The sequence below is a fragment of the Cavia porcellus genome, unplaced genomic scaffold (genome assembly GCF_034190915.1).
Source record: "Cavia porcellus strain 051 isolate PalLab524CR breed Dunkin Hartley unplaced genomic scaffold, mCavPor4.1 scaffold_6, whole genome shotgun sequence".
Classification (NCBI taxonomy): domain Eukaryota; kingdom Metazoa; phylum Chordata; class Mammalia; order Rodentia; family Caviidae; genus Cavia; species Cavia porcellus.
In genome coordinates, this window is record NW_026947489.1 from 102,860,830 (window position 1) to 102,886,751 (window position 25,922).

At 43.1% G+C, this 25,922-nt stretch overlaps 1 long non-coding RNA gene across 1 annotated transcript in view; it reads right to left on the reverse strand.

Moving 5' to 3' along the window:
* Positions 1 to 2,659: 2,659 nt before the first annotated feature.
* The window catches only part of LOC134476590 (uncharacterized), an 88,715-nt gene continuing 65,452 nt past the window's right edge, over positions 2,660 to 25,922 (reverse strand). Inside the window, exon 4 of the long non-coding RNA XR_010048424.1 lies at positions 2,660 to 9,573. This is a non-coding gene — a long non-coding RNA (uncharacterized LOC134476590). The remainder of the gene's footprint in view (positions 9,574 to 25,922) is intronic.

Genomic DNA, 25,922 nt, shown 5'->3' on the forward strand with positions numbered 1-25,922 from the left:
CTTCAAAACAAGTTAATAGGAAATCAAAAAGAGTTACTATATATATATCCTAATTTTTTTAAATTTTTTCCCTTAAGTAAGACAAACATAAGAAATGACTAAATAATTTTTTTTAAAGAATAAGGGGGAGATTGAGATAAAACAGGACATAACAATATAACAATAGAGGTCAAAGCATGACTGTTTCAGCAACCTAGTACTTCACCACCATATAACCCGACTTAATAGTAGTTACCATAGTGTCTGTCTTTAGAAGGAAGAAGATTTAAAGTGTCCTTGATGGCTGCCCCTCAGTTGACCAGCTCTCAGAAGTGTTAGAGATGCTTTTGGTTATGCCTAAGGCCTCACCACAGTTGATCTCTTCCTTAGGGTAAAGGAAGGTTTAGATCCGTCAGCTGTTAACACCTTAACATAAATTAGACCGTGATTAGCCAAATACTTTCCTATAAAAAGAAAACACACAATAGAAACTAATTTTTGTGGAATCCTCCCATGGATGGCTAGAACAGCAATTGGTACTGCCATAAGGATCACAGAATAAAACTTGGCCAATTCCCTCATCAACTTTGTGAGACAGTATTTTCTGTTTGGTGGATGAGGAAATGAGATTCAGAGAGGGTAAGTAATCCAAGATAAATAGTCCTCAGCCTGATGATACTAGAGTCTAGATATAATCCAATATCCATATGCTTCTAAAAGCCAGGCTTTCGACCATTTGAAGGCTGGGGGAGAGAGAACAAGGCCACACCAGGAAGCAAGTCCAGCTTGGGAACCAGCACCATGCACAGCCACTGCCAGACTGGGGAAATCCAGACCCCAACTTCTTTCAGGACATGGGCTGGCAAACAAGAAGTACCAATCCCCCCGACCTCCCATCCCCCCACCCTCCGTAAGCAACCAGCTTCTCCAGAGGAACACAGACTGTGATGATAGCCATGGAAGTGAAATGCAATTGGATGCCTGTGGTGCTCTGGTGTTTCACTGACTTTGCTCGTCAGGGGACAGTGGTCTGATCATAGGTTCAGAGGATAGCCGTACACAGTGTGACATCTAGGGGGGATCTCCTCCTGAGGGTTGCAGCCATTGGTGATTCCCTGTGGTCTTGTTTTGAAGTCCTACATCATTGTTGATAAAAGAAAAGGCATTGTAACCTTGCATGACTTTGTGTCTCGAAGCTGCAGTTTTCTTAAAAGTACAGTTCTTAAATCATGATTTTCTTTGTCTCCTTTCTACTTATCTTCATTTCATCTAACCTACTTCAATTTCACTATGCTTCCAAAATGAAGACTGCAAGAAAACGTTTCTTCTTGGTACTTTGAGAAAGACAGTTTTGCAGCTGTCTTTTATTCCATATTGGAGACACTCCTAGCCAGAGGCAAGGAAGGCACCAAGGCCATGTCTCTTTCGGATTTGAGTCCAAGAACAGGCGATAAACCCCTTCTGATGAGGCAGAAAAATGCCACCCACTGCTGTAAGATGAAAGGAGGCTTACTGTCAAACTATCTTGAAGTCACTGAGCTGAAGTTGCAGAGAAAATTCTGTCCCAAAAGTTGCTTTTGACTGTCGGATGATTCCAGGATAAATCAGTAATGAAATGCTCTCGCAATGAGTAAGGGATAAGGAGCAATGAAAGGTGAGACTAAAATGTGTCTAGACTTTCTCGAATCATCTTATTTTTAAAGTATTCATTATAACTATTTAAAAGTATATAATTTTTTACTTTAATGCATTTACAGTATTTGCTTTAATAAAAAGTCATATTTTTGCCTCTCAGCCAGTACAGTATCTTCAATTGAGCACCATGCATGCAGCACTGAGTGGGAGGAACAGAGATGGCCAAGATGGTATGCTCCCTGGTTCCGAGAAACTAAATGTCTAGCAGAGAAGACAGCTGATATATATTGAATTACCGTCAATAATTAGATGATTATAAGTAAGTAAAGTGCTACAATGTGAGGCTACTCTAGTACGGAGGGAGGGTTCAGAAAATTCCCTAAACAAGTGGCTGTTGATCTGAGACAAAAATTGGCTAGAAGTTGGTAACAGAAGATGCTAGAGTTTGAATCGTGAATGTTCGCGGAGATGTTAAAGGCTGGGCCCTCAAGGTGGTACTTCAGGGAGGTGGGGCCTCATGAGAGGGTCTTAAGTCATCGGGGGCATTCACACAAAGGGGATTTGGGACACTAGTCTCTTCCTGTCTTCATGCCCCAGCCCTGAGGTGAACCAGTTTGCTCCACCATGTGCTCATATCATGATGTCCTGCCTTGCCACAGAACCAGAACAATAGGTCCAACCACTGGAGAATGGAACTTCCAAAAGCTTTTTCCTTTGGAAGTTAATTGTCTCAGATATTTTGTTATAGTTAGAGAAAGCTATACATAGAGAGTACACAAAACAGTACCCCAGAAGGAGGATATTGCATATCACCAGACAGAGCGGGGCTCTTAGCAAGTCACGGGGCTGGAGTAGAGGAGGTTTGCAGTGAGGATGAGGGAGGGGGACAGCAAGTAGTCACCCTGGAACAGGATTTGTGGACACGGCAAGATTCTGCTTTACCCTAAGGGTCACAAAATCTGAGGAAGCAGAATCAGATCAGCTTTCTCTTTCAGAAAGGAAACTATGAGGTGAGAAATGAATCAGCTTTAAGGCAGTCAGCTTTAATTAAAGGAAAACTGAACAAAATCACTTGCATCACTTTTGTTTATTCAGGCATTATACTGTAAATTGTTTTTCTTAGCTGATAAGAGAAGCTGGTGGATAAAGATTATTTACTAGCCAGGCAGTTAAAGAATCTGCTTGCTTACAAATCAGATTGAGAACCAGATTCAGCAAAACTGAAGTAGATTCTGGCTCCACTTAAGTGATACATTTCTCAGCTGATATTCTACAGAAAGTGATAAAGACTGTCTTCCTATCAAATTGTTTTGACAACCCGATTTTTACCCATCCGAGATGTAAACCTTTAATGTTTGTATACAAACATCAAGAATTATAAAACATGTTTCAGGTAATCAAGGGAAGTCATAAAACATAACCAGTGTAGGAGGTTGCAATCATGGCAATTTGTAATTATCACAAACTTCAGACATAACTAAACATAAAGTGAATTACATCTTTTTCTTTTCCTTACTTAAATCCCATTTTGACCAACAGTATAAACCCCAGCTGTTGATTTGGGGAGTTTGAGACACTAGCTGTCAGTCTTTCCTTTGAAGCTGTTAAGATAAATATCCAAGCTTGGCTCCTGCTTCACTCACTTGGGTCAACCCGATCCTCGCTGGGCCAGCTGCGCCAGCTTCCTCTTTTCTGTGTCACAATCCCCGCAGGATCCCCTTCTCACTTCTGGTTCCAGAGTCTGCTATTTCACATGCGTGACTAAGAAGACACTGCTACTCATTGGCAAGGAACCCACACTGCCAATTCAGATCTTCAGAGTGGTGAATAAACCTCTTGAAAGCTACAATTCTAGATCCAATTTGCCATGGTTGGCTGACCGCCAAGGGAGGAACACGCAGAAAGAGCACATGTCGTCAAATGGCACACCCCACACAGCAGACGACACGCACTGGTCCACCTGAATAGTCACCTGCTTCATGTGGCCCCCAGGGGCCGAGATGAGAGGCAAAGAGCTCCCACATCCTCCCCTCCATGCCTACCCCTCATCCCCCCTCAAAGACACACAGTCAGTGGCGCAGGTGCCAGCCATGCTTGTGACCAGACGGAGGCTGCATGGCTTTCATGGGAAAGTGTGACCTGTACCCACTGACCCTGGCAGTAGCTAACGTCAGGCAAATGGCGGCAGACTACTTGAGAATGGGACAATCTTGGGTGTATCTCTCTGTCAATCTGGTCATACTATTCAGCACAAATACCTAGATCATTTGAGATACTAGTATGACAAAAATATGTTGGTACCTCTTGGAAGTGTTTCTGAAACTGGAATGGTGGCAGGACAAATCCTGAGTGCCCGGGAGCGGGGTAGAGGTCAAGGAGCGGACAGGCTGCTCTTACTGTGCCCGGAGGATGCAGCCAAAGGAAGTGGCCTGCAGGTTCTTTCTGAGTGAGCAGCCCATTCAGACCTTGTACCGGGGGTGAACGCATAAAACAGGAACCAAAATGACCCCTAATATCTATAGGTTTTATGAGTTCAGATTCCATTTGCCTCGCAGAAACAGTTCCCTGAATTCCAACAGCTAGATAATGTTGCCTTTGTCATTCTAAATGGCCACAGTGCACGGCAGCTGCTCCTCTCACTGTCCCAGTTAGCAGCCTGGCATTCATAAACAGCTGCTGTGTTTAAATGTTCCTCCCTGCATAGAACAGGGCCTGTGGAGCCTCCCAAAAATATGTCCTCCTGCTAAAGTGGTGCATGCCATGGCAGCAGATGTTCGCCCATGTCATTCGTGACACTTGGCTCTGCCAGGATCTGAGATTCCGACTCCTCCCAGAGGCAGTCAGGACAGGACCAAGGACACAGGGCAGCAGCAGCATCACACAGACTCCAGGTGCTGAGCTGAGCACCCGGCCCTTGGGAGGCATTCCGTCAGTATTAGCTATGAACAGAGCTGAAAATCAGCTAATCTGCACCAGGGCAGACACTGTAGCTGTCAAAATGCAGAGTGGCTGCCATACAGCTTGGTATAGAGCCCCTGTCTACCCAGTGCTCACCATCACCACCCCCAGAACTATCTCATGGTGGGATGATGGGGCCCCTAAGACCTCCTCACAGGCCAGCATCCATTCTGACTGATTAATGTCACAGGTAGCAGTGATTAAATTCAGTGTCACGGTCATCACTTAGGGATCCACCTCCCCACAGATATTTAGACCCTGAAGCTCTATCCCTCTCTCTGTTCTCTCCTTAACCCTCTGATTCCTCTTTCCCCTTCTCCACAGTAGGTTTCTATCCTCTGCTCATCCTTTGAAGGACGATCTTTTCTGTCTTGACACAGTCCTTGAACATCTCACTCACGGCTGTGACTGCATCTACGCCATATAAGGACTTAGCAGCTTGGCTAGGCTAGAACGGGTCTCCCAAGGTTACCTTCCCTGCCAAGTCCGAGGTGAGCATGAGCCACATGAGGCTTGGAAGACAGTAGTGCAGTAAGAATGGTTTAGGTTTTACTCTCAGAAAGCTGCTGTGGGGCGGCAGGGACTCTGTGGCCCATCCACTGGTCCACCTCTCGGGGTGGGGCAGCAGCCAGGCAGGTGACTCCGCCAGCCCCTGCTGGTTTTCTCATCAGTATCTCTCGCTTCTGGGCCAGGTGCACATTAGCTCTGTGTTGTGTAAGTCAAATCCCTGTAATATATCCAAATCCATAGCCAAGTAGAGATGATAGATAGATAGATAGATAGATAGATAGATAGACAGTCAGACATGTTTTGGATCTTAAGCACTCCCCCAAAAGTCAATGTACTAAGGCAGAGGAAGTGGCAGAAACTAAGGTGGGGCCTCACTGGAGTTATACATTCAGAATATTACAAGACCCCAGTCCCTTCCTCTTCTGTCTCTTTGCTCTGCAGTTGTGGGATGCACAGTTTGGCCCTCCCACGTGCTTCCATCATGATTCGCCACCACAAGCACAAAGTAACAGGGCCATCTGATCATGGGCTGAAAGCTGCAAACTGTGAGCCAAAATTAACCTTTTTTTCTTTAAATATGTATTGTCTCAGATATTTGTCATAGTAAAGCTGATCAACACAGATTTATAGATGAATAGATAAGAGTGATCAATGGAAAGATCTTCTCATGGTTCTACTCCTCTGACTGAACTCTTGTTGACACAAACCACTGCCCGTCCCCTAAGCCATAAATCTAGTATCACCTCAGGCTCCCTGTCTCCATCAGTCCCAACATCTAATCGCCCAATGAGCATTTCTGCTTTCCGGCTTGTTTTATTCTCCAAGTGCTTAGATGTTTTTGTTTTGTTCTGTCTGACAATGGCACAGTGCTTGTTTTATAAATAACAACTAGAAATTTATGGAATAAACAGCAAAAGGAATGCATGAGTTCAACAAAGATTGATTGTTCAACAAAGATCTATGCATAACCTAGTTCGGGGTGACTTTCCATTATGTGTGCTCCCCTCACATAGAGGGGAGAAATGCTTTGTGCAAGCACAAAGCATTGAGACACACTCCTTTGGAAGAGTCTGGTCATGGGAAAGGTATCCATGTGTGCAGGTTGGAGTTGTTCACTGGAGCTTTTGTAACCAGTAACAAGAACTGCACAAACTGAGAACTTGAAAGCTTAAATATTAGGAACACCTTTTGTGGAATGTGTCTGTATTTATTATCTCAAAGTGGCAAGAGAAGCTAGGCAAGTTTGTAATGCAAACAGGAAAAATGCTAGCCCACCTCAGAGCAAGGAGCTTAAGTACATTTGTGTTCACACAATGAATATATTCATTACAGGCTGGGGATTTAGCGCAGTGGCATAATTGCCTACCTGGCAAACACAAGGTTGTGAGATCAATTCCCAGTACCAAAAAAAAAAAAAAAACAAAATGCTCATTACATACTTTTTTCCTTTTAATATCTTGGATCTCTAACACATCCTCTCTTCTCTTTTAGTATTTTCCTGTGGGTGCCTCATTATAATGAACTGGCATTTCCTTACCAATGTGGTTTTTTTTAAACTATCATTCATCATCCATTAATTCATAAAGTATGTAGTAAGTGTCATTTGTCAGATGCTGGGAATATGATAACTTGTTAATATAAGATTTCTCTTTTTGTAGTTTCTATTATAATGAGAAAAATCATTTATCAAGAATTAATCCACCAAATAACATTACTTAGTGATGGGTACACCTACACACACACACACACACACACACACACACACACACACACACTTGGGTAAGGGCCGGTGAGTATGAAGGAGATGTCACAGAACATAATAGAAAGGAGACACCCATGTGGCTACCTGAGCAACAGCTTCCAAGCAGAAGGGATAGAAAAGCTTCACCCAAGTGGGGCAGGACATTGTCATGCACCCGTGCTATGATTTAAAATTTTTTTTTCTTTCTTTTAGTTTTTGGAACCCTCTAAGCTGTTTTCATCTTAAAGACCTTTGCACATTATGTTCCTTTGTTTGAGCCACTTTTGTCCCTGTTCTTGAATTTCTCCTCATTTTTCAGGTCTCAGTTCTAAAACCTGCTTCTTCACAGAAGTGTCCCTGACTATCCTACCTCCAAGCAATACCTCACAAAGTACACTTTCTTGTGTGTGTATTGAAGTTTCACACTGAAAGTCCTCCAAACAATTGCTGCGTGGATGGATGACCTAAAGAATGGACCAGAATAGTCACCCACAGAGCATCCAAACTAGCAAGGCTGAGAAATAGGAAAGGGGTTGGGGAGGACTACAGGAGAGGAGAGAGTGAGAGAGAGAGAGAGAGAAACTTACCAATGAAAGCCAGGGTTTGAGGAAAAAAGAGAAAAGGAGAGCAAGGGAAATCTGCTAAACTAAGCCAAGCAGAGGGGTTGGGCCAGGAGAAAGTGGCAGAGGACAGGCCGGCAGGACAGTGGGCAGCATGGACAAAAAACCTAATACCAAAGCCATAGCTATGCTACAGGCTACATGTCCACAAAGGCTTCTGCCCTCTTCAGAGGGACAGAGCTGGGCATGACCCAAGATGCAAGGCCCAAATGTCACCACTACTCCTGTGGAATCCTCCTCTGCCTGGACACTTTTCACTACAGCCAGGGTATCCACTCCCAGCCCCAGTTATGCATCAACCCTTGCTTATGGGTCTTTTCTTCTGCTTCTATTCAAAGGAATCATTGTCCCTTAAGCATTCATGGCAGAACAGTAAGAAAACCATCCATCCTCAAGAGTTGTGATAAGCTCCAGTTTGCCAAGCTCGCCTTGGCCTTGTATTGCCCCGAAGGGCACTCAGAGCACCAGGTGTGGCCAAAGCCCCAGGAACTGGGACAACAGCAACCTTGGGAATCCTGACAGCATGACCTTCTCAAGGCCTCAAATCCAGCAAACCCACCAGCTGGGCAAAGGCCTGGGATGGCTCTGAGCCCCACCTGCTTTGACAGGAGACACTTTCAGCAGATGCCCTTCTGTTTTATTGTTGGCAAATTGTGGGGAAAGTGGGAAACAGAACCTGGGAAAAGGCACCCAAGCCTGTCTGGGCACCCCAAGAGATCGGGCCACGTATAACAAGATAGCAAGATAACCCGGGTTCCAATCCCAAGGCCAACGGCTGAGGTAAGACTTCTTCCTCATGGAAAATGAAGCAATTCTTAAAATGAAAAACACAAGATAGACAAATGTGCCCAAAGAGAACTTGAGGAGTGACCACCCCCCGGGCTCTTCGGGGAACCAGAAGTTTCTAGTCAAAGTGCCACCGCAGGTAGAGACTGACTCCTTGTCACCTGCCCAGGCTGGATAAAAAGCAGGCTCTGAGTATTCTGCGGGCACCTTCCAAAGGCATAGGGCACCTGTACTGCTGATTGGTGTCATTTCGTGCAGCTTTCTCCTTAGAGCTATAGTTTCTTCAACTTTATTTTGCCAGAAAAATAACTAAAGAGTCCTCAGTCCTCTCTTTCCCTGGGACTTTTTTTTTTAACGTATCCATATAAGTATGTCCTTAGGAAGGAGTTGCTCAGTTTTCAACATGTGGATAATTGATCTGTTACAACTCACAAAAGAGCATTTGTCATCTGGAAACAACCCAGACCCATGCGCTTCCCCCTCCTGAGACGAGCATGAAAGCACTTGACTTATTGTTGCCATTAAACTGAAGTATTCAGCTGATTGTTTGGTATTTCAGAATTCCTTATAAATCACCGCCTTATTTTGGTGATTACAATTTTAAGAAGAGATGCTTGATTTACAGGCACCATCAGGGAGGAGGCAGAGGAAGAAAGAGGAGCAGGCAGGAGGCAGCAGAGGCTGGAGGCTCAGAAGAGCTGCTATGGGAACAGCTGGCTGATACAGTGCTCCCTCCTCAACAAGCTGCAGCTAGAGACTGTGCCCACACCTGGGGAATTTTCATTACCGGAGGTTCGGCAGATGAATATAAGCAGGGGAAGGAGGTCTGCGGCTCTGGGCAGATTGGGATGTGCCATTCCACTCCTCCTTCTGGTTTCCTCGCAGCTGGGGGTAGGAGAGCTCCGCGGTGAAATTCACTCTATCATCATGCACAGGCGAGCTAAGAAACCTGGGTCTGTGCTCCCAGAGAAGGCAAGTGAGCAGAGGGCCGGCTCCAGCTGGACACAGCTGGATCCTGAGAGGCAACCGAGCAGAAAATGACTTCTTAGGCTCCAGTGCGACCGTCAATCAGCTCCATTTATTGACAGCCAAAGGAGGCACGCCCATGTGGCAGGCACTGTGGAGGGATCCGGAAATGATCAGACACAGTGCCAGGCCTGGAAAATTACACACTAACAGGGAATCATAAGCAGCTTACAGATCAGCTCCATCAGATTAAAACATCATATAAAGTGAGTCATGGGGGTGGTTAGGACCAAGTGGCACCTGCTCCATCAAGTCTCTCCCAGCTGCAAGGTGATGTCTGAAATTTCTTAAGCTGGGAATGTAGACTTCTCCTGGTCCCTGAAAAGAAAAGGGATAGGTTGGTGGTCAGACCCCACCCGGTGGGAGATGTTCAGTGTTTAAACTGGAGCATGGACACATGCTCGGGGGGAGGATGGCAAAGCACTCAAGCTGGTCCTGTAGGCAATATATAAGGAAGAGGAGGCATCCATCTGGAGAAGAGGAGGCACAGGAGCGCTCACACACATCTGAAAGGTCATCATGGGGAGAAGGAAGCAATTTATTTTGTAATTGCTCCAGAGAGGAGAATGGAGACTGCTGGTGGAAGCTGCAGAGAAGCAGGTTTCAGTTCAACCTAATTTAGCAGTCTGAGCTCCCTGGACTTAGAGAAATGCTTCATGGTGAATGTCCTGCGCTGGAAGGTGTTAAAAGACAGACAGGGTGACCATGCTGGAGCCAGTACACAGAGAATCTCTGCATTTGGTGACAACCAAAACCAGGTACAAGTTAAGGTTCTCTGACACTGTCAGATAATATGATTCTGTGACTTAAATTCACACTAAAGTGTGAATAATTGATGGGCTCTTTCCAGAAAGCATATTGCATTAAAATGTGAGAATAATAAAACGTGATGGATATGTTCCTAGATCCACATGTGCCCTTAAAAGAGGAAATGGGCTTGAAATGAATAACCACTGGGCCTCCATTTCTGCACTGAGCTTGCTCTCCTAAATTGAAGAGGAAATGATGTATAAAAATTTAAAGCAGATATGTTATCATTAGTATGTGGGTTTAAGGTCTGGCTCTGGCTCTTACTAGCTTTGTGGCCTTGGAACGTTAAACCTTTCTGAGACTCACTTTTCTCATTGATCCAGTAAGGATCTTAATAGTGCCAGTCTTGTAGGAATCAGTAAGGATTCAATGAGAGTATGTATGTGAAGAACTCAGCAGAGTACACTGCGTACTTGACATATAGCAAATAATCATAGCAAGTTGTCTTACTGTATTTTCTTAATTCCAGAAGGCACAATTTTCTTCATTTAACGTTTCTAAATATTATAATAGATGTTCACATTGAGTATGTTGCTTCTCTCCCTCCAGCAGAGACAGGTAGACAGACAGACAGACACAGAGACAGAGACTGATTTGCAAATGTGTGGCACACCTTGTAAATGATATGTTAGAACCAAATCCATGTCCTTCTTTCAGCAGCCTCTCATGATTACCAGGCTGAACACCTACTGGGAGAATAAAAAGCGAATTCTACCATACTTACATCTTCTATACCCTGTGAAAAAATTCTCTCCAGAATTTAGCAAAAAATAAAGCCACCTTTCTGCATGCCTGGTGGTGGCTCTGTATTAAACACCTGCACAAACCTACCTCATTTCATTCCTGTAATAACACTGGAAGTCAGCATTATTAAATTCCATGGGCCCTCAGTGTTAGGAAGGTTGCTCCAAACACATAATAGCAAATGGCATAGATAGTTTATGAACCAAGATTTATTTGATATTTTCCCATACTATTTCCCAGGGGGTTATATAAGAAAGGTGAGAATTATAGGTCTTCATACTTCCAAGTTATTTTGCTCCCAGGCTAAACCCTCATGTGTAACCTGTAACACACAGTGGTTCCCTGTGGCCTGGGAAGAGGCATGTAGGACATACAGATTCCTACTTTCCATCCCACGTAGACCTTCACACCCTTCCCAGGGGAGTTAGCACATGCATGCACTCACACCATATATGTGCACACTTACAGCTGTGCATACACACTGGCAGGCACCTGATGGAAAGGCCTGGGGTAAGAATGGGTTGCACCGGAGTGAGGCTCTTGGCTGTTCCCTGACAACCTCCCCGGACAGCTTTCCTTACTAAAGCAAATTTCCCAGCCCAGAAACTGGACTTTGGTCCCAGGAAGAGGCTCCAACAGGCATTTCACACCACACTCACTGAAGACGGGTATCTAAGACACGAGCAGTGTATCAATCTGTAGTGAAGGCTCCAGGTGCCAAGGCTCCTGGAGGTGTGGGTCCTGCCAGGCTCTGTGTCCTGAAGACAGTGTCCTGCGAAACCAAATTGTTAGCTGGAAGGTTGGTGAGCATACAGTCAGTGAGTACGGCTAGGAAAGCCTGTGTGCCTTGGGCCAGAGTGGCGTGCTGAGGGGCAACCTGCTAGAGAAGCAGGCTGAGTCCTAGTGCATGCCCTCGCCCCTCCTCTGCACAGAGCCTGCCACCTTTGCCTCTGCAGCTCTGTCAGGGGTACTCCTCAGGCTGATCAGCCTTTCTGCCTGACAGTTCCCACTTCCTCCCAGAGAACAGATCCTCCACATCTGGCTGCCTCTCCGAAGTGGCTTTGCTAAACTCTGCCTCATCCTATCTGACTCACCTTGGAGTCTCTAAAAGAGCATTCTATTATCCTTCTCTCCCGAGGGGTAGAGTCTTAGACCATCTTTATTTGGAAGAGCAGAGCAGAGTCATCAAAAGCCACAATCTACAGGGCAAAGAGAAGTGTTAATATAGTTCTTAGTGTCACTTACACTGCTGGCTGGACCCCAACTGCAAGTCTCCCACCTCCACCCCTTAAGGCAGTCTCAGAAATTTCATGCCCACCATCCATCTGGAAGCAAGTACTTTTACCTGGGAGGGCGCATGCAAAGAGCAAGCTCTGCAGACCAGCACAGTCACAGATCTCTGCACCCAGACTCCTAGAGGTTCTCTGCAGACCAGCCCGGTCACAGATCTCTGCACCCAGACTCCTAGGGATTCTCATCCATCCTTGCTCAGATGCAGCCTTCCCTACATTCCCTGATGTGTATCCCAACACTTTGCAGGCCTGAGCCCAACTTCCACTCCCCACAGGCCAAGCTCTTGCAATGATTTCTCACTCTCTTTCTCTCTCTCTCTCTCTCTTTCTCTCTCTCTCTGTCTCTCTCTCTGTCTCTCTCTGTCTCTCTCTCTCTGTCTCTGTCTCTGTCTCTCTCTCTGTCTCTCTCTCTGTCTCTCTCTGTCTCTCTCTCTCTCTGTCTCTGTCTCTGTCTCTCTCTCTGTCTCTCTCTCTCTCTCTCTCTCTGTCTCTCTCTCTCTCTCTCCACACACACACACACACACACACACACACACACACACACACACACACTGAATGGTCTGTTTCCTGGAGCTGCCCATGACTTCCAGGTACGGCCTAGGATCCCTCTGAGAGTAGAAAGTGTACCTGGTTAATAATAAATGTTGACAATAACAATAGTATTTACCACACCAAGGATTCACCCTGTTAAATGCTTTATGTGCATCAGAATATCATTTAATCCTCCAAAACATGCAAGAAATAGAGGCTATCCCCCTTTCATAGATGGGGAAGCCAAAGAGCCAATTGTAGATTCCTTACCATCACACAGGTAAAGCACGGCAGGTCCAGCCTCTCACTCAGCTGCGCTGGCTTCAGGGCCCATGATTCAAGGCACTGGTCCGCCTGACCACACCTCCAGGGGCCCTGCCTGGTATGTGCCATAGTGGGAAGGGAGAGGAGGGGGGCTTTATCCTTTCTTTAATTCACTCACAAGGACAAGAAGAGAAACAAGCATAGTTCAGAAGAAAGGAGTACTGCAGGGTGCTATTCAGATAGGATGATCAGAGTTTAAGTCTGTCAGCATTTTAAGATGGGCTAAGAACTCTTCTTAGTTTGGTATATATTGCTATGCAAGAGCAGCTTCAATCTTGTTCCAGCTAGACTACCACTCCCTAAAGCCTTCCGACACAAAAATACTTGCAGTCACCTGGTCTGGTTCTTCCACCATTATCCTGGGAGGGACCAACAAGTCCACCTATTTGTACCAACATCCGTGCTGCCTAGGACCACCTTCTGTGGCCAGAATAGCTTTTGCCAAGCTGTGCCTTTGCCCCAGCCAATTGACTTCCTCCCAGAGCTCCCTAGCTCCCCAGAATACAAGCTTGGGGCATTCTGCACCCAGGCTTCCTCTTGCTATGCCACCCTATTATGCATGCAAAGCCCTCTTTCCTTCCGTGGCTCAATGGCATAGAATCCAAAAAGAGAGCTGCAATGAGAAAGAAAGGAAGAATAAAATCTTTGGTTTTAAGATTCACTGGCATAATTCAAAGGAATTGTGCTAAGTGTAGTGGTGATGGGAGGGGGGTCTTTTATCAAAAGAGCATCATTAGAATTTTACACATCATTTAATTTAAGCTTCTCCCCTGTATTGCTCTCATCATCTTGTTTTGACTGATTTTACTCTATTCTGTTCTGTTTGATATTATCAATTTTGAGAGTATAGACAACTACTTTGAAGGCCATAAGATTCACTATGATGGCCACTCTGATTTGACTATTATCTTCTTTTGAAGTTCAGTAATGTTTCCAATGTTTAGGTTTTATTGGTTTTGTTCTGTACTGTTTTGTTCAATTTTATTATATCTGATGATATAGGCAATTCTTTTTAAGATAGCAAGAGGCATTATGGTAACCATTGTTGATTATGTCCATCCTTTGTTTTGACTAACTGCTTTGTTTTGTCACATTTGGTTTTATTCTCTTCCAAAAAAAAAAAAAAAGTAATAAGAACTGTAGGAGTAACAAAACCCAAAATGTGTAAATGTTATTGTAAAAAAGGGAGGAAAAGAAAGTGCTCTAAAGGACACAACTGCAAGTGTATTTATTTGTGTAAGAGATGACTATATTACTAAGTTTTTGTTGGATCATTGAACACAACTGTTTGCAGTCTCACTGTTTGAATGTCCACTTTGTATGCTTAATTTTGTAACTTGAACAACTACTTCTAAGATGACAATATGTAATCTATTAACTAGTGATTTCTTACTGTTTATTTTTTTTAAAATTCTGTATTACTTGTACCCTTTTACTGTTTTTTTTTTTGCTTTATTTTTTTAAATAAAATTTTTTTAAAAATTTAAGCTTCTGCAATGACTTACACAAGTGGATTTCATTACATAATAATCATAGCCTATGAAAGCACACAGAACATGTCTAAGCAAATGCCTGGAAAGCTGCTCACAATGTCTTTGGATGCATCCTCCTCATTCAGCATGAACAGAAGTTAACCATCATGGTTTTCTGAACTAACAGAAAAAAGGACTTGACTGGAAGATGTTGCCCAAGGGATTGCAGTGTGCACAGGAGGGAGACAAGGAGAGGACTCAGTAAGATGAAGAGATGTCAGTTCTGCTCAATGATAGATTCTGAGGTGCTGTGTTAGGCATTTGTGATACAGAGACTAAAAGAAAGACCTAGCCCATGGCCTCAGCAGTTCTCAGTCCAGCATGGGGGATCCACAAGCACGCTTGCAGCTCCCACATGATAAAAGCAGAGGATTCTTGACATACATGAGCCACAACTCTGGAGTTCAATTGCCGACTCTTCGGGAAAATCACTGAAGCATTCTGCGCCCTCTTTTCCTCACACAGGAATAGTGAACTTAGGTGTGCAAAAGGACCCAGGAAAGTATCTGTTACAGGCTGGCTGTGCTGGCCATCGTCATTACTGCACAGGACACACAGTCCAGGGTCCTTCCTCCCACCTACCATCTCCAAAGGCAAGGCTTGGGGGAGGCGTGGGGAGCTGTGTCATCAAAGTTGGGGGAATTAGCCACGAGGAGAAGGTGGGAGGAAGAGGGCATAGCATGGATGAAGGAGGGGCAGTATATGGTACCTCATATACATGTACATAGACTGAATGCTATGGTGCATATTTGTATTTATAGTAAATGTATTTACAGTAAATATGTCATATACATACATTAAGTGCCTTGTAATGTGCATGTGTGTATTAAATCACATGCTGCATATATGTACTTATATTAAATTGTACACTGCATAAAGTATACGAATTGAATGCTGTGTCATATACACTGTTTATGCTAAATGGCATGTTGTATACATGTATATACATTTGATTGCATGTCACATGTATGTGTGTGCATTAAATATGTTGTACAGTATATAGCAGTACTGCATTGATGACATGTTATATACGTGTACATGCATTAAATGAACATATTGTCCACATGTGTATACATTAAATTCTGTTATATACACATATACATATATATACATAATGGTATGTTTTATGTCACCAAGGTGATAAGCAGTGAGTGGGCGTAGCAGATAAGGTAGAAAGGTACTAAAATTCACCCATAGGGAATCTGTTTCAGTTATGCTAAGGAGTTTGAATGCCTTGTTTGTGTATTGGAAACCATTGAAGGATTTTTAGACAGAAAAGCAACATAAATCAGATTTGCAGCCTAGAAAAGAGTTTTTCATGGAGAAAATCTTGAAGGAGGCTGACAGCTCCAACTGGTAGAAGACTAATACAATCTTCCTCTTAAGAGATGACGGGGATACAAAGTTGGATAGATTAAGAGAGAGACTCAAAAGATATTTAGGGTTTCCAGTTCGAGATGTTGGATTGAATACATGAAACTGATCCCTGCTCCCTCCTGAAACACCATACAGCAACTGTAAATTATTTAAATTATATATACAATTTAAAGGACAAAATTAAAAGATGAAAAAAGTTAGACAGCAATTAACTCGGAACTCTGGCAACAGACAACCACTTAGTAATTGACAACCTAGTCCAATACACCAAATTCCGGCCAGAAAGTGAGTGAAGCCTAGAACCACGTAATCTGCAGCTCAGAAGGCTCCTAGGCCAAGGCTGTGGTGCATAAGGGAAGCATGGGATGGGCGCTGTTTCTGAAACCAGATCCAGATGCCCCTCCTCACAGGAGCAGCATCCCTAGCCTCTAGGATGGATGGCACTGCTCATAGACATGCAGTGCAAGCCCCATATGTAACCTTAAGTTTTCTAGCATCCACACTTTTAAAAGACAGGTAAAATTAACCTGTCTTTAAGTTTTATTTTTATTAATGTGTCATATACATTGATGGGTACAAGATGATGATTGATTACTGTATACATTGTAGATGATAAAATCAAGATAAACAATATACCCATCATCTCCAATATTCATCATTGCTTTGCTATGAAAATATTCGAAATCCCCTCTTCCAGCCACTTTGAAGTATATGATATGTCATTGTTAACTGCAGTCACCCTAGTGGGACATAGATCACCAGAACCTATTCCTCCTATCTCCTGGGACCCAATGTCCCTTGAGCTGCCTCTTCCCACACACATGGTCCCACTACCTTCCTCAGCCTCTGGTAACTGCCAATCTATTCTCTGCTTCTATGAGATTGTCTTCTTTAGATTCCCACATATAAGTAAGGTTAACTTTAATATTATAGTTTATTTAACCTAGTCCAAACAAAGTATTATCATTTCAAAAAAGTATTGGTTAAATTCTTTCTTTCTTTTCAAAATGTAGCATGTATCTACACTCACAGGATGTCTCAGCTTGGTTGCAGGGTTTAGGGGAAATGTTTATCTGTTACATGCTTTAAGGTCTGCAGTTAAATAGATCCACATGCCTAAATCATTCCAAAGTATGTAAATTTTCCAGTACTGACAGAATATGCATTTTGAAAAAACAAACTAATTCAAATTTTTAACTTTAGTTTCTCAGTAAGACTAGCTACATTTCAAGTGCTTAATACCCCAACGTGGTGAGTGGCTATTGTACTAGACAGCACAGGACCAGGATATCTAGACTAAGGGACACCAATTACCGCAGAAACACTGGAACTAAAAACCAGAAAAGATGAAAGCTGGAACCTGCCTCCCAGCCTTCCTCCCCAGAAGGACTCCAGTGATTGCTGCCAAGCCAGCTCATACCCTCCAGCCATTGGACTGGAAATTCTTCTCCAGAAAATGGGACCAGTCTAGGAGAAAGACCCAAATCTAAGATGAAGAAATCCAACAGAACAGCTGCCAAAATTAGCCTGCACTGAGACCTACAGGTGTTGACTCCTCATCGAGAGGAAGGCCTTTAGCTTAGGGACAGACTGTCACAATCAGCTTTGTTACATAAAAATAATAATATTAATACATGAGACAACCAACTTTAAAAAAGGAAAGGCTTCTTTAGGCTCCCAGCTGTGAAGCTATGGGACTTACAATCCCATTGCTTTGGATCTGTAGCAGCACAAGACACAGCAGGAGCACAAAGTGGATGCTACGTAGGTAGCATGCAAAAAGAAGATGGGAAAAAGAGACTTCAGTTCTACTCTCCACTTCAAGGGCGCCCTTCCAATGACCAAAAGACTCCCAAATTAGGCCTCTCCTCTAAGAGTCCCTACCCACCCTTAATAGTCCCGCCTGGAGACCAAGCCGTTAACACATAAGCCTTTGGGGATATCTAAGATCCAACGATAGCACAGACTAAAAAATATGGGGAAAAGCAACTTGACACAGAATTGATACAGGCCAAAGAAAACATTCAAAAGTTTATTGATAATCTCCCCAGAGAGGTACCGAAAACTTTGAATTCATTAGATGAGAGTAGAATGCTATTTTATTCTGGTATTCTACTTTTCAGAAAACAAATGACAATAACAAAAAAAAAAGAGCTATTGGAAAGGTGTGAACAGGGGATTCGATACAAAGGCTGGAAGATAAAATTCAAAAGCCCTCCCAGATGGTACAGCAGAAGAATCAGAAAACAGAGAGGGAAGTTTTAAAAACTAAAGGATTAACTCAGAAACTCTAGCAGTTGAGAACAAGGTATTCTGGATGTACAAAGGAAAAAGTAGTAGAAAGAAATATTTTTAAACTTTATTTTTTAATAGTACATATTTGTCATTTATATTAATCACATCACCATGAGGAATTTGTACTTGTACATAATGTATCTTAATTCTTTCCTTTTCTCCATCTCTCCCCATCTTAAACTCCTCCTCCCCTTCCCATTTAAAAAAAACTTTATTTTTGTCTTTCTCTTTCCTTTTAAGAAACACTTTTTTTAAAGTTCAAGAAAGTATGCTGGAGCTGAAGGACATGGATTTTAAGGTACGTGGCATCAAAGGAAAACTTCTGAACCGTAAGAACAATAAAAAACACCCTAAGTTGGCCAAGAAGGTAGGGGAAGAGGAGAGATTATAAATACAGTAGTAGATCCAAATCGTATTAACACAGGATGTTCCAACAACTCTGAAATCTAGGAAAAAATGAAGCAATGCCTTTAGACTCCTAAAAGAAAGTATCTATACACATTCAAAATATCAAATAAATGTGAAAGAAAAAAATTTTAAACAGTTTTACTAAAAATCCTAGTTACTTTTCTCATTGCCAAGACAAAATACCCGAGACCCAAAGTTAAAGGAGGAAAGATTTATTTAGCTCACAGTTTGCAGGGGGATTCAGTCCATAATTGCTGACTTCAAGGCATGGCAGAGGAGAAACAGTTCATTGCAGGCAGAAGACCACAAAGCAACAAGGGACCTTCTGCCTTGTCTTACCCAGGCTACTTAGAGCAGGTGGCAGTCACACCCTTTTCCTAGTGCCCTTAAATCCAGCATTGCACCATGAATCAATCCCAGCCTCACACTCTAGATCAGCCACCTCTGGAAGAGTCTCACCTATGATCATATGAGGTTTTGGACACAAGCCATAACATCAACTTAAAAACAAACAAAATACAAGCTTCTTACAAATCTGTTCTCAGAAAGATACCACAAGACATGCTGCACCAAAAAAAGAGAGAGAGAAGATGACATGTGATCTAGGTAATAGAGGATCGAAAACAGGCGAGAGCAATGAGACTTCTAGGATGCTGGTGAAGAATGATGTAGTATCTGTACAGCTGCCATAGAGGTCAAAATAGTTCAGGAGTTTCCTAAGTAACTTCTCTAGCAAGACGTTGATAAATGAATACATGTTGGAACCTATTGAGAGGGTTTTAGAAATATGGGGGAGGGCTTATGAGTTGAATTAGTAATAAGTACAAAGAAAATCATGGAAAAATGTTAATGTAAGGTAATTATAAATTCCACAGAGAACAAAGAGTACAAGAAAGATCAAGCAATGATATGCTGCAAATGAAATTTACATAACCATACACGTACTGAATCTTGATCAAACCAAAATTATCATATGAATATCAAAGAAGGCAGGGGAATCGCAAAAGTGTGTGTCACAAGCTGGCCGTGGTGGCCCACACCTGGAATCTCAGCACTTGGGAGGCTGAGCCAGGAGGATCACTGCAGGTTCATGGCCAGCCTGTGCTACATAGCGAGTGCAAGACCAGCGTGGACTACAAAGTTCTCAAAAAAGAACAAAGAAAGAGAAGAAAAATGTGTGCCCCAGGAAGAGATAAAGGTGAAGCAAAACTAAATTCTTAGCCACCAGTGAAGTAGCCAATAGATGAGACTAAAAACTATCAAGAAGTAGAGCACGCATGTGTAATTCAGAGCTGGCAGTAAATAAGAAAATGAAATCCACTAAGGAGCAAGGACTTGACAAGAGTACAGCAGCCTGGCATGAGGTTGCAGTGCTCTCACAATGGGCTTGCAGACTTATATGATTCTTTAATCTATGGCCACATATAATTTTGACACAAGTTAAAACCTGCAACGAGAATACTATTCAAAATTAACAGATTTTTTACTATGGGAAAGGGAAAACGAAGAATAATACATTATTCTGCCCAGGTTGCCATAACAAAATATTACAGACTCAGTGGCTTAAACAACAGAATTTTATCTTCCACAGTTCTGGAGGCTGGAAATCCCACATCAAGATCGGTAGTCAGTTTCTGGTAAGGGCTCTTTTCCTGACTCATAGCCAGATGTTTCTGTCTATGTCTTTGCAGCGAGGAGTGGGGAGAGAAAGGAGAGGGAGGGGGAAGGAGAGAGGGATGGGGTGAGGAGAAGGTAGGGGGGGCAATCTCAGGGACCAAGCTCTCAGCCCATGGGACCCGACACTCCGTCTAGGTAGACAGAGAGCTTGGTCCCTGAGATTGCCCCCCTTCCTGAGGTGCCAGGCACGAGCCCCAGGTTGTTTTATCTGAGCTTCTGACAGGTCAGTCAGGTTCCCACAACCTCTTTCCTGCATCTGATGAATTCTCTTGAGGTTCTTCCAGACTTCAGGGAAACACATTAGTTTATTATAATATATATTATTTATTCATAAAGTCCTTGTTGAGCTTCCACTTTCACAATGACCAGCCTCTGGCACAGGACAAACACAAAGGCACCTGGGAAACGGATTTGCAACATTCAAGTCCACACACCCAGCACTCCGCCGCTGAGCCTTCCAGAGCTGCAGAGAAAGGTAGCTGATGGCACAGCTGGGCCATAGCTGTCCTTCAGGGAGGTGCCGCCCTGTTAACATCACCTTCTCCAGCGTCTGCCAGTAGGTGGAGGAAATGGAAAGCAAAGAGAGAGAGATGAGCCCACCGAGACGAGAGCCCTTCATCACAGCACTTCTAACCCTTGCAGATGAAATACAAAAATGTCTAGGCCAGGCGCGGTAGCTCACACCTGTAATACCAGCACTCAGGAGGCTGAGTTGCAAGTTCAAGGCCAGCCTGCGCTACAATGTGAGTTCAAGGCCATCTGAAACGCATAGTAAAAAACTCTCCCAAAAAGACAAAAAGAATTTTTTCCCCCTCAGGCCTACCATACAATGATGGTACTTTTAATATTTAATGACTGAGAAAACACAATTCCAAACACAACTCTTCCTGAATCTACTGTTGCCTTTAAGTATTTTCTTTTTCACAAGAGGGTCTATATATATATATATATATATATATATATATATATATATATATATTGAAATATAAGTGAATATAGAATTTGAAGATTTTCCTGCCTAGTGTGTGGACAGTACTTGGTGGGTATATGGACCCATGGAACTCTTCACAATAAATTCACTCTTCCAGCTGTTGGAAGAGATTGATCCAGACATTGGAGCAATGGAATACTTTGCCATGGTAGAGAAAACTCAGTACCCTCATCGAAGTAAGGCAGATACTGGCAAAATCTTCCCACAATTGGAAGGGGAAAGCCCAAGAGTCTATGGGAAGAGGCAGGTCTGTCTGCATCCCTTCCTACATGGCGTGCGCCACCCTGTCTGAAATGAGTGTGTGGTCTCATGACACACATGTTAACCTTCCTCCTCCACCCTACCACATTCAATAACCCAGTATGTGCCAGGCCAAGAGCGACACTTTCATATATGCCTCCCTGTTTTGTTAAGTCTTTGTAACAAGTTCACAGAGTAGATATTATCTTCATTTTATAGCGATGGAGATTGAAGATTAGAGACAACTAAATTGCTTAGCTCAAGGTCATACAGCTCATAAATGATGGAGTTAAGAACAAACCTAGATTGGGGTATCAATTCTCTTCTCACCATAATACAGTGCCCTTTCTCCCACTCTGAAATAGAGACTTGTTATTGCGAGATGACATAGAGGTAAGGGGTGGGTGGCAGTCATATTTTAAGCTGATTCCAGGCAGAAGGAACTCCTTCAAATGGCATTTCCATAATTAGAATGCATTTTTTTCTGATAGTTATAATTTAGGCAATTGCACTGACATTCAGCTGAAACCTGGCATACAAGATGTTCATTTCTCTTAAAAGTTCACTTTTAATTGGCCCCAGTTCTTTCCAAGTCTAGGAGAAGTACAAAATGCATACTTCTGACGTTTTCAATGTCCATGTCTGTTTGACACAAATACCCAGTCCCTGAGATTTATTCTGAATTCTCCGGTAAGAAACAGGGATATTGGGTGGAAAAGAAAGACAAGGAGAAAAGAAAGGAGGGAAAGGCCTTGCGAGGGGACTGCTCTCACAGAGTGTGCGACCCCCAAACACTCTAGGATGCTGAGTACATTTTTTTAAAGCAGTCCTAGCTGGATCTTCAACCTCTGTGAAAGTGTGACTGTCCTCAGAAGAAAGTGGCCTGGGTTTGGTCATGGGAGAGGAGAACTAAAGTAAGCCTCTTCCTCTTGAATTTCAATGTGTTTCTGAGCTTCGGGGACAGCTCAAACCCTGAAGATTCCTGGAATTTGCGTTGAATGAGCAGAGAAAAACCAGGGAACCAGTGCAGTACGTTGGAGGGAACAGAAAGTGGGGTGTAAACAAAAGGAATAGATTTAACCCTATTTCTTCTCTGCTATTTGCTATCTATGTAACGTCTTTGAGCCTCAGTTTCCTGGGCCAAAGATTGAGCTAGCAACCCCAGGATTAATGCAAGAACTAAGTGTGGCATTCTATGTGACATCCCTCAAGCAATCATTTCTTATATTCTAGCAGATTAGGTATTCTAACAAACCTTCTCATTGTGCTAAATACAGCACAGAGATAAATAAGTGAAGAAGAAAGTTTTAAAAAAAAATTCCTCAGAAGCCAAACACTAAGTGAAAGTAGAAAACTACAGAGAACACTGAAGCCAGTTTTCCTTGAGGGCATTTGTCAAACCCAGATGAACTTCAACTTCAGAGTTTACAGTAAACAAAAGACAAAGATTTTGGCCCAGGCAAAGTGGAGGTCTCATGGCCAAAACTACCACCCTTGCATAAAACTCAGGGAAAAAAGGACTGTGTCCTCAGGCAAAGAATGAAGGAGGGACACAGAAGATAATTTACCTTAGAACTTGGCTAGCTGCTAGATGGAGAGGACAAATATTCTGAAAATCAATATGAAAAACTCAGGCCATAATAGGAATTTGAAGATCAAATTACTACTACCAGATCTTCCACAAATCATCAGACTTAAAGACATTCTTGTTTAGGAGCCTGCTAGCAACAAGCACAAATACTTTATACAGAAACATATCTTAAACCTAGAACTCAAATAATCCCTGTGAGTTCCAAATAATGTGTATGCTCAAAAAAGCATAACACACAAAGGAAACATGATATGGTGAGAAAAAGACAGCCGAAACAATACTGACTTCCCTGCACCACAAAGATTTAGATGTTAGAATGATCTAAAATGAAATATAGAATGTTTGACTTGTTTAGGAATCAAAAAGACTGACAATTAGAATAGCAAGAACTAAACGATAACCAAATGAATTTGAAAAAACCAAACACACTATCTATAAACAAAAAAAAACCTTAATTGAAATCAGTAGTCAACACGTGGGCATAACATTATCAGATATATTTAGATTTTTGTCAAGTCTGCAATAAAGCTGAAAAAATTCCCACTACTGCAAGATAGAGGTAAAAAATAGAAATATGAAAGAGAGGATAAGAGATATGGAGGTTAAAGTGTGGAGGTCTAACTTACTGCTAGGATTATTTCCAAAAGATGAAAAATATTTCCAAAAGATGAGAAGTATAAAATAAAAAGCGGCCTTTATTCTGAGAACACAGAGAGAGATGACCCGCACCCCCACGGCTGGTGTCCAGCGATCTCTCCGGTGGACACGTGGCATGGGGGTATGTAAATAGCCTCGGTTTGGGGTGGAACCTAAGGCGGGCATTAGGGATGTACAGGTAGCCCATTGGTCCTAGGTTTGGCGCCGTATGTAAATTTCCAGGGTCAGGAAGATGGCGTCACAGGTAACTTCCTAGGGGCAGGAGAGATAGGGCTTCCTGCTTCCGGTTGAGGCTTTCCTGGCTACAGTGTCCTATCTGGGCCAAAACCCTTTCACTTACATCTAGCCAGTTTTTCAAAAGGGGAGGAAGAGGATACAGGGAAGGAGCATTATTTGAAGGACAATGACTAAGACATTTCCAAGACAAAAAAAAGGGGGGGGGATTAATCCTCAAATTTAGCAAATTCTAACCAGAATACTTAACACGGTCTGTTCTCAGACATATCATGGTTAACCTATAAAATATCAAAAGTACAGAAAGAATCTTTAGAACATATATTGAGGGGAAGACAAAAGAATAATTAAAAGACAGTAAGATGACATCTTTATGTGCTAAGAAACAACAAGTTGTGTACCCTAAAAATGTCCACCAAGAATAGGGGTGACATTTTCAGACAAACTGGGACAGGTGTCATCAGAAATCTCTCACTCACCAACTATCAATCTGTTATCTCTCAGCTCCGAATGTGCCCTTCGGCTCTGTAAAAGTGGAGGTAGGCTCTTTACATAGTTCCCCCTTACCTGCTGGAGTCCTGTCATTTCCCGTTTCCAGCCCTTGACTTCCCCGAAAGGTCTGAGAACCCTCAGCTGCTTCAGCTCAATCAGCACCCAGCAGCCAAAAGCTTCTTTCTACATTCTCTCAAGATGTGTCCCGATCGATAGTTTTCCTGGCTCCCTAGAGGACAGACTTCCAGTAGGTTTCCCCAGTCCAGCACCCCGGCGACTTCTCCACCATTCAGTGAGCCTCTGCTGCGGCCTCACCCTCCAGGTCCGGGTCACAGCCTTGGGGCTGTCTGCTTTAATGCTCTGTTTCAGCCCGAGGCATGGTGGCTGCTGCCCTTCTGTTCTTCCTGTAGTCTCTAATGTTTTCTTTCCTCTTTGCTCTAGCCAGTGTCTCATCTCTTCATTCTGTATTTCACCATACTCTCTGCTAAACTTGCCCTGTTCCAATCAAAATGTGGTTTCCCCTCTCTGGCCTGGGCCATAACTTACCATTTACTCCAGGACATCCCTCATGCCAAAGAAAAACGACCACACATAAGAGGTCTGAAATGCAAGAAGGCATGATGGCTATAGATAGCAATTAAAAAGAAATGGAAGAAAATCTGGAAATTACATGGTTCCTTCTTTTAATCTTCCTAAGCCTAGTAACTCCAAAGACCACCTCTGAGACACTATCCCCTCGTGCCTGTTCTTCCAGAGAAACCAGAATGATGGGATGATAAAAGTATCAGAGTTGGAGTCAGACAAACCAAGCTGGGTGTAACTCACAGATCTATTTGTTGTCAGTGTCTTTAGAAATAGGCTCTCTGAGCTTATTTTCTTGCCTGAAAACTGATGTTAACAATGACTCACTCACCAGACTTACTGAGATAACCTATACGAAAGTACTTGGAGCATAGTAGGTTCTGTGTTTGCTCTGAAGAAGGAATTTTAAAGAGATGCTTCTCCCCTGACCGCCTTATTTCTCTCTCCTACCCATAAAACCCTCTTGCCTTCAGAGACCATCCAGGCCTCTGAAAAGATTCTCTAATGTTCTTTCCCTAATGGGCTCAGTTAATTAGCTGATGTCTGCAGGTAATGCAGAGAGAAAGGGCTGAGCCAGCTCTTTCTATCACCTGGTCCCCTTCCTAACACACCTCTAAATTTTCAAATCTGAGCCCTGGTATCTTGTGCCATAAGGAGATCCAGGAGACACCAACTGTCCCAAACAAAGAATAAAGTGAAAAGGCAAGGTACATCTTCACACAGTCTCTGAGAGTATCTGCTGTGCTGTTGGTTTAAAGTCAACCTGTCTTTGCTGTCATGGATTGTGTTATGTAATGAATGGTGCTGTGGTAAGGGACAGAGGTTGTATCAAGTCTGTACCCCAGACGTACAGCCAACTCTTGTCTGTACCTATCCACAGAGTCCAGCTG